Here is a 10,197-nt window from a genome sequence, read left to right on the forward strand (position 1 = left end):
TCAGACAGGTATCAGAATTGCATCTATGGCCTGGGTGCCAGGCCAAGGAATGCAGAGATGACAGATGCTACCAATGATGCCAGGGTTTCTGACAGGACCCTCAAAGGGCTAAGGAAAAACACATGAGATACACAAGCAACACATAATGCACAATAGACAAGTGACACGATACACACCGGGACTGCTCTGCCCTCCTGCACACCTCAGCACTGCGATCAAAAGTGAGACTTGGCTTTTACGGGGCCTAAGGGGCCACTTCATGGACACCCCCAGCTCCAAGGGGACTCCAAAACCCCTCCCGGTAATTCCCAAACCAGCACTCTGCTTTCATCCCCCCTGTGGGTCATGGCCCTCTACTTATCTCTCAGACATCAGGGGATGCTGGTCTCAGGTGCAAAGAAAGGCCACCTCGTCAGCTGGGAAGGTCCTCCTGTCACCGCGCTGGTGTCTCTCAGACAGCTGTATTATAGAGAAAACTAAACATCTGTGCCTGATCTTGGCACCACATCACCCAAAACCCCACCAGTGTGCTACTCACAGTGCTCCTAAGAAGGCCCGGCACCTCCTACTCCTAACCCTGACCCTCGGCCAGGGATGCAAGGCATCTGCACCTGAAAGAAAGTTAGAACATATGTCAAACACCTCCAGGACAACTCGCAAGCTGCAAACACCTTATGCCAACCTAGGAATAGCATCTACAGCCCAAGTACACCCCACATTACAAATTCCAACTTCCCAGGCTTGTCCTATTGCAGCATGCCACGCGGCAGGGCAGAACAGCTCCAGCACAAATATGAGCAGACACCTGTGACACAGAACGTGACAAACAGGGGGACATGAAACACGACACATCATGCTTGTGGTGAGGGGATTGAGTGGGGAAGGGAAAAGGGACCCCAAAGACACACTAGGGAACGCGGCACACCGGACAACGTGACACAGACCGGAGCTGTTCTGCACTGCCCGCCTAAAAGCTGCCATCAAAAGTAAAGCCTCTCCCTTTAGCTATCCTAAGAGGCCCTTGCAGAAGATTGCTTTTCCATCTGGTAATTTTTAAATCTGGCCTAAGAACTCCCAACCTGCTACTCTCTCATCATCCCATCTCCAAGCTATAGCCCCCAACTTATCTTTTGTTTGATTGGTGATGTGGATCCACATTGCACCTGAAATGAGTCTGCCTTGGACGGGCCTCGTGGTGGCCTGTTAGCTTCTGGGTCAGCTACAATGAAAAAAACCAAAACCAAAGTATGAGTCCAGAGTTATGTGGGCCAAATCCCACCAAGGCAGCTACTTGCCCTCTCCTGAGTGTGCCTGGCACCTTCAGGCTCCGGCTTCACCCTGATTACAAGGCTGTGGCCTTTATTAGGAGTGGCACCTGGGTTAGAGAAAGGCAAAATTGAATAGCATTCCTGTGAGTGCAGTAGATAACCTTGTGTGCTGTAGGACATGGGAACACCTCTGCTAGGCTTCTGAGAAGCCTTAGGGGGGGGTCCTCAAATAAACATCCTTTTTCACCCTGCTACCTTCAAACTCCCCCCACCCACAATAATTCCTAACTGGATACCTGCTCACCCTCCCTGTCCTAATCACAATCCTCAACTCACCTGAAGCCTCTGTCTCAAACATCATCCTTGACACTGGGCAGATCCCTCTTGTGACATGACGAATCTGCTGAAAAAAGCATGGTACTTGACACAACCAGGAATCTCTGGGAGCGGCACTCCTTCTAAAAAAAAATACAAAACAAAACAATACCTAAACCAGAAATTACAAATGCACTTTACCACCCCTAAACACAAAACCCAAAATCGTGAACCTAAATGCGCCTTCTATTCCACGCTGTTTACTTCACAGAATCTTCAAAGCTTCAGTTCTTTAGATGCCCAGAAACACCCGCTGAAAAGAAGCTGAGATAAGCTGAAAGAGCCTCTTCACTGAAATGAGAGGAGAGCTCTTACCCCAGCACATCCCAGAGAGGGAATGAAGCCCCTCAGCCAAGGCTGGGGTTAATATACCCCTGATTGTGCCCGCCTCTCGTTCCCATGGCACCTGGGAAAAGGGAGGGGGCGACTCCCACCAGGTATAAAAGCCCTCAGAGCAGCTGCCGCTGTTTCGCCCCTCTGACTTGAATTGAAGGGGAGTGAAGGGCTTGTTATAGAAAAAAACTCTTCAGAAAAATAACAGCGCTTTCTTTTTTACAACAACTACTTGGAGCACAAGTGAGGAAAACTGGTAAGAAATAAAACTTTCTGTTTAGGCAGCATAACTAGATAAATTGGGTAATTGGCTGTTAACTTACGTAACTATTCCTTAGCAACTACGTAACTAGTGGCTACTAAGTAGTACTTCCCATGTGATTAAACTGGGTGGAGAAGAATACCAATGATATGAATAGTCTAAGTCTCCTTGGGACCTCCAATTTTGGCCATCTACCTTATAAGTAAAAATAAGAAAGATAAAAGCCTCCCAGGCAGTGTTAGGGTTAAGTGCATGCCAGGCTCATCCTTCTCTGAGATACTTGGTCCTACAGCACAGAAAGAAGTGCCCTGAAATGTAGTTTTAAACCCTTAAAATGCTGAAAAAGGCAGAGCTTCCTTCAAGTGACCTCCTTAAAAAGAGGAAATGGGGCAGTTATCTCTACTGAAGGTAATGCAATAACAAATACCTAGTTTCTGCTATTTAATTTGCTCTCCTTAAGTATTGGGAAAATAGGGGCTTTCCACACTTTAAAATCTCTCCAGTGATGAAAACAGAAGGATTTTTCCCTCAGTTCAAACCCTTAGGATGGAGGGATAGCTGGGCTTCTCCCTCAATTTGGGCCTCAGGACAACAAAAAGGGGGTGGCTACCCTTACTTCAAACCCATAAGAAACATTGTCAAGATTTTCCCCTTTTTTTTAAACTGCCAAATAATAGAGAATGGGGACTCGCTGTCAATTAACGCCCCTAACAGCATAGAAAAGGCAGGGATTCTTTCAACTGAGACCATTACAATTGCAGGGGAATCCAAGTCCCTACCAGTTTGAACACAAAAAGTCATGGAAAAGGAAGCTTTTCCCCTTTTCCCTAAACCCTTTTTCTCCTAATAACCCTTCTCCTTTCTGGGAGTGCTCTGGAGGGTCTGGGGCTTTGGAGAGGGACTGACACAGTAAAAGGGGACAGTTGCAAGCCCTCTCGTGGAACCCCACATGCTGCCTGGTCTGCTCAGATGCTGCCCCTTGGCAAAAGGGCTCTTCCCTTGGCGTTTTCCCAAAGTGATGCTCTGTGCCCGGGTGGGTCCGGCTGCTCCCTAGTCCGTGCTGGATGCTCTGACCATAGTTCATGGAGGGACACTTGGGATACCCCTGTTAGCCCTTCTGGCCGAGCAGCTCCCTGTGCACCTGTGCCCGGGTAACCCTCTGAAAGCAGCTGGTCACACGGGGCGCTGCTAGACCTTGGACTGGGGGTGGAGGTGAAGAAAGGTCCTGTGAGGAGCTCCTTCCCCTACACAGCCCTTCTTCTGCCCCTTAAACCATGGGGTGCCAGACTTTCCTTTCGAAGGAAATTAACAGCCTTTCCTCTCTGTGTGCCCATGGCTGAAACTGCGATTCGGCCTCCAAAACTGCAGAGAACAATTTCTCACAGCCCGCAGCTGCCGACACCAAGAATTCTCGCTGCCCTTGCAGTGCCACGTGCCTCTGACGTGGACACGCAGCAGGTGTGAGTTTGGTTTTACAGGGAAGACGCCGGCACAGGATTTCTCCAGGAGCAAAGATGCCCCCACCGAGAACTCGGGCTGCCCTGGCAGTGGCAAGCACCTCCTAGTGCAAACTGGCATCAGGAAACTCAGGGGGTGAGTTTTTCTGTGCAGAAATTCTCCCGGACCAAACCTGAGAGCATCTAACCCTAACCACAACAACTTAACTGGGTCTAAAACTTACAACCTTTGGACTGGCAGGGTGGGACCCGACCCGCTGTGCCACCGCTGGCCCCTTTCTAAAGCATTCCACTGCAGTCCTAAAACTCTGCCTTTTCAGAGGGTGTTTCCTCTGACCCTGACCATAATCTTGAAAATATGCTAAAGAATCATAGAATGGGTTGGAAAAAGCCCCAACAATACCCTGAAAAGTCCCTTCCAAAATCTTCTAAATACCTTTAAAAGTCCTAGACAAAAAAACTCAAAAAGATGTGCTCGTCTCCGAATTCCACCTCTTGCTGTCTAGCCCACAGACGTCACCCCTACCTTTTTGCAGTGGGGCTGTTGGTCTCTGAGGGTTCTGTCATTGACCTGGTGTGTGAAGGCTGCTGTCTGGTCTCGCTGTTAGGGTTGCTGTGTTGTGCTGCTGCTCTTGGGGGAAAAGGCTGTTTTTAGGGGGGCTGGTTAGGCTGAGGTTAGGGCTGTCTCGGTCTGACCGCCTGGACCGCGGCCGCTCCGCCGGCCGTGCCGGGGGAGGGAGGGGGGGGGTCCTGCCGTGCGCACCGTGGTCACCGCACGGAGCGGGGTCCCGTCTGTCCTCGCTCTGCTCGGCTCCCTCCGCTGCAGCCGGCGTCAGTCCCGGCTTTGTCTCTGCCGGATCAGCCCCCGTGAGCCACGCGGGAGCCATGCACGCTCCAGCTCGGTCTGCACCGGAACGGCCCCTCCGCTGATCCCGGCTGCAGATCCCGCCTCTGGAGGACCGAAACCTGAGCTGTGCCCAGCTCCCCCGTCCCGCCCTGAGCTCCGTTCCCTTGGTAACCACAGCTCCGGCTGCTCAGGGGAACTTTCTAAAGGAATCACCTTCTCGAAACACTACAAGTTCAGTTAAAAGAAAGCCCTCTCCTGCTTCTTCCTAAAAGTACGGGAAGAAAGCTATAGAGGATAAAAATCAAAAAAGAATGGGATAAAGGAATTGGTCTATTTCCATTAAAAGAAGCTCCCATAGGAGGGGGCGGACCAGGTAAGCAACACTCAGCCCCCCATGTTCCTTGCTGCGATTTCTGGAGCCATTTGGGACCCTAAAACCAGACTGACTTTACGGTGGTGGCAGCTTGGGTCAGCGAGGCATCCTGCGCAATGCAGAATTTTAGCAGGCTGATGGCCACGAAGGGCCCCCGGGGCCCTGAACGTGAACACCAGCCCTTTTCTAAGGTAAGCCTGACTCAGCAGCCCAGGTTCCTGATGGGAAATAGCAGGAGACACGTGCCGAGGCCAAAGCAGCTGGAGTTGGGATAGGTGCCAACTGGGTCTGGGAGGCAGATTGGGAAATGCAGAATTTCAGAAGGCAAACAACTGGCCGCTCCGGGCCACAGGCCCCTGAACGCTAGTGCTGACCCTTTTCCCAGGTAAAGAAAACTCAGCAACACCGGTTCCTGATTTCAAATTGCTGGAGGCGCTTGGGAGTCTGAAACCAGCTCAACTCGGCACAGGTGGCAACTTGGATGTGGGAGGCATCCGGCGCAATGGGAAATTTCAGGACCTAGCCGTCCACTAAGAGCCCCTTGCCCCTGAACATGAAGGCCAGCCCTTTTCTCAAGAAAGCGTACCTTGGACACCCTGGTTCCTGATGGCAGGTAGCAGGAGACACGTGCCGAGGCAAAAGCAGCTGGAGTTGGAACTGGTGCCAGCTTGGGTCTGGGAGGCACATTTGGCAATGCAGAAATATCAGCAGGCAGCCAGCCAGTCCAGGCGAGGCCTCCTGAACACCAATGCCAGCCCTTTCCCAGAAGAAGAAAACTCAGCACCCCAGGCTCCTGATGGGAGATTGCTGGACACATTTGAGACCCTCAAACCTGCCTGACTTGGCGGTGGTGGCAGCTGGGGTCCGGGAGGCATCCTGTGCAATGCAGAATTTCAGGTGGCAGACAGTCGGCCCCTCTGGACCAGAGGCTCCTAAACACTGGTGCCATCCCTTTTCCCAGGTAAGCAAAACTCAGCAGCCCAGGTTCCTAGTTTCAGATTGCTGGAGGTGCTTGGCAGTCTCAAACAAGATCAACTAGGCACAGGTCGCAGCTTGGGGCTGGGAGGGATCATGAGCAATGCAGAATTTCAGCAGACAGCAGGCCACTACAGGCCACTAAGGGCCCTGGACACCAATGCTGCCCTTTACACAGGTAAGTATAACTCACCAGCTCAGTTTCCTGAGAGCAGAGTGCTACAGCGACTTGAGACTCTCAAACCAGCCTGACTTTACGGTGGTGGCAGCTTGAGTCTGGGAGGCATCCTGCGCAATGTTAAATTTCAGCAGACAGCTGGCCCCGAGCTCCTGAACACTAGTGCTGACCCTTTCACCAGGTAAGCAAAACTCAGCCACCCAGATTCCTTGCTGCAGATTGCTCAACTCAGCTGAGGTGGCAGCTTGGTTCTGGGAGGCATCCTGCACAGTGCAGAATTTCAGATGGCAGACAGCCAGCCCCTCTTGCCCAGAGGCTCCTAAACACTAGTGCTGTCCCTTTTCCCAGGTAAGCAAAACTCAGCTGCCCAAGTTCCTGGTGGCATATTGCTCAAGTCGCGTGGGACTCTCAAACGAGCTCAGCTCGGCTGAGGTGCCAGCTTGGATTCGGGAGGCATCATGCGCAATGGAGAATTTCAGCAGGCGGCCGGCCACGAAGGGCCCCTGGGCTCTGAACAGAAATGCTGCCCTTGACACAGGTAAGTGTAACTCACCAGCTCAGGTTCGTGATGGAAGATTGCTGGGGCCATTTGGGACCCAGCCAGACACTGCGGTGGTGGCAGCTTGGGTCGGGGAGGCATCCTGCGCAATGCAGAATTTGAGCAGGCGGCTGGCCAGTAAGGGCCCCTGGGCCCTGGACACCAGTGCTGCCCATTACACAGGGAAGTGTAACTCAGCAGCTGAGGTTCCTGATGGCAGATGGCAGGAGACACGTGCCGAGGCAAAAGCAGCTGGAGTTTTCACTGGTGCCAGCTTGGGTCTGGGAGGCACATTTGGCAATGCAGAAATATCAGCAGGCAGCCAGCCACTCCAGGCGAGGCCTCCTGAACACCAATGCCAGCCCTTTCCCAGAAGAAGAAAACTCAGCACCCCAGGTTCCTGATGGGAGATTGCTGGACACATTTGGGGACCCTCAAACCAGCCTGACTCTGCGGTGCTGGCAGCTTGGGTCTGGGAGGCATCCTGCGCAATGCAGAATTTCAGCAGGCAGATGGCCGGCCCCTCTTGGCCAGAGGCTCCTGAACACTAGTGCTGACGCTTTCCCCAGGTAAGCAAAACTCAGCCCCCCAGATTCCTTGTTGCAGATTGCTTGAGTCGGCTGAGGTGGCAGCTTGGGTCTGGGAGGCATCCTCTAACCCAGTAAGAACCAAAAAAAACCCCAACCCTTTCTTCTAAAAAATATTCAAATATATATATCCTTATGTTTTCATATTTACATTCACAATATGCATTATAAATATAAATGTATATTGCTTACTTATACATTTATCTTTATCAATGTCAATTTATAAATAAATTTTTATTCTATATCTACTCCAAGCACTTATTTATCTATTTTATACCTATTTTTACATATTGATTATATATTCCCCTGTCAAGATTTTTACTTCTGTAACACTTATGTTTTATTTTAAATAACATCTGCCTCTACTTAAATAAAAGCCAAAAAAATTCCTTTCCTTTGGAATATATTTACATAGTTTTATATTTTTATTCCTATTTATAATTTATAGTGCCCTATAATGTTATTTATATTCTATATTACAAATCTGCATTTTACTTACTTATGTTTATATTTAAATTTATATTCATAGTTTAGCAATTTCTCTTTATATAATTATTAAATATTTCTAACTTACGATTCACATTTTTATAAGACTTATAGTATTTAAAATAAAACTCCTGCCTCTATAAAAACAGAGGACATCCCTTGATTTAAACAATAGTTAAAATTCTATTCACATCTACCTTTAAAATTTTTATTTATTATATTTATAGCTATATATTAGAGAGAATACCTTTTATTATAATAATAGAGGTATTATTTTTATATTATGTATTTCTTTTACTTATATTTATTCATATTAGATATTTATAGATATTGGTATATAAATTATATATTTGTATATCTGGATTTCTACTTTTATATTATTTCTATTTATATTATTTATTTAAAAAAACAGCCTACAACCTAAAAAAACCGAAAAAAATCTCCACTTTATTTTAACCTTTTTATATTTACATTCTATGTTTATATATCTTTCTTAATATATATAAATTATACTCCACTCTATATATAATGTTACAATTATATACCATATATTATACTTTTATGTATGTATCTGTTATCTATGTCTACCACTCTAATTTCATATTTATTTTTAAATTTATATTTATTTCTATTTTCATGTATATGTTAGACCATGTAAGTTCATTAACCCGACACATCAGAACCACAACAATACCGTACCTTTGTCAGCACCTGTACGCAGCCCGCGCTCATCCCATTGCAGCACATCAAAACAAAACCTATTTCTATTACTAACGGAACAAACATCCCACAATATTGAACCCTAATAAAAACTCAAATAAACCTAACTGTAAATAAATTTTAAATCCCACTATAAGCAGCCCAAAGCCTCCACACATTCTCATCATAAACTTCCTCCTAAACCAATATCTCAAACACCCACAAACTCAAATACACCTTGAAAATGACACAACTACTAATAAAAACAAACACCCATTAAAAATTAAATCTAACCAACTCACTAGACTCAAAACTGTACAACTGACCCAAAACAGTACTAAGAAAAAAAAGCTCTACGTTTATGCACAAATAATAACCGATAATCTGGAAAAGTTATTTGAAAAAATTTTACAAATTAACTAAAAGCATAAAAATAAAAAAAAATCTAAACTATTAAAATACTACAAAATATCACTAACTAAATTTAAAAAATATTGCCTATAAAAACCCACCATATAAATGCCCCTCTCCCCAACAATAAAACTAAAAACACCTAACGAACCAGAAAGAAATCGGAACTTAGGAACACTAAAACCATAGCGTTCAAGAAGTCACACCACATCCCTTATCATACACCAACTACAAACAACATAAAACAATACAGTGAATTCTTAAAAACCACCTTAAAACCACTACATTGAAAAACATTTCTAAAATGAAAAACTGCATTTAACAAAAGCCATCTAATAAATTCACACCCAAAACTCCAGCAGCCCAGCTGGCCCTACCGAAGCCGTATGTTTATACATAAATTAAACAAAACCAAAATGCCAGTAATACCTATCAGAAGTCTATGAAAGAAACCTCTTGAAATTAATCCTAGCTCAAATACAAACCAACCCATCCAGAAAGTCAGCTTCACCCAAAAAACAACTTACACAGAGTTAATAATACCAAGAAATAAAACAACACACCATATACCACCAATGAATATAATAGTGTAGGAAAAAAAATACTCCACTTTTTTTTTTTTTTTTTTTTTTTTTTTTATTTAAACTAACTTATTTTATTAGCTAGAACAGAAGCTTTTGCCAAGACTGTAACAACAACTTCTTTTTCTTCTTCTCCTTCTGAAATATCCCTTCTCACTCCCAAATTCCTCACAACTTCTGAGTTTAAATCCAAGCCAAAAGCAAAATTCGTGCACTTGTGCGTTCGATGCTCCTGCCAGATTCTCTGTTTCCCTCCACATCTTCTTACACTTTCAGTCTTCAGGCTGTCCTGCCGTGAAGAATGGGTAAAGAGAGGATTTCCCTGCCTCCCCCCCAGAGCTGGTTTCCTCAGCCATTTCACTCAATCCCAAACCGGCAATGATGCACGCTCACCTGAAGCAGGGGAATAAATCTCTAAATGTCACTAAATACATAAAATGTACACAAAAATACATAAATGTCACTAAATACATAAAAGCGCATCCCCATTGTTCCAACACTCGGCAGCCCATGCGGCCAAGGTCAGAACTCTCTGCCCCCCGAGGACACGGCAACCAGCGGGGCCCTTTGTCCCTCTCTCCAGCACGGACCTATGAAGCCAGAGAGGAGTTTACAGAGACCGGGAGGCAGCGGGACGGGGCGGGCGCCCGGCCCGACCTTCCAAAGCTGGCGGCAGCGAAGGCGGGGAGCGCCACGGCCCCGCTCCGCCGCCTGCCCGCCGCCCCGGGGCCGCCCCGCCGGGATTGTCCGGCCCGCGGTCGCTCCCAGCGCCTGGAGCGGGGCGGGCGCGGGCTCGGGAGCTGCCGCCCTGTTCCGACGCCGCTCGC

The 10,197-nt window shown here is 47.1% G+C and overlaps 1 long non-coding RNA gene across 1 annotated transcript; it reads right to left on the minus strand.

The window, feature by feature from the left end:
• Nucleotides 1–9,399: 9,399 nt before the first annotated feature.
• On the minus strand, nucleotides 9,400–10,197 carry LOC132076367 (uncharacterized). The gene is made up of 2 exons (XR_009418896.1): nucleotides 9,824–10,197; nucleotides 9,400–9,784 (listed from the first exon to the last, which is right to left on the minus strand). It is a non-coding gene; the product is annotated as an uncharacterized LOC132076367 (long non-coding RNA).

Source organism: Ammospiza nelsoni, chromosome 8 (assembly GCF_027579445.1).
Source record: "Ammospiza nelsoni isolate bAmmNel1 chromosome 8, bAmmNel1.pri, whole genome shotgun sequence".
Taxonomy (NCBI): Eukaryota; Metazoa; Chordata; class Aves; order Passeriformes; family Passerellidae; genus Ammospiza; species Ammospiza nelsoni.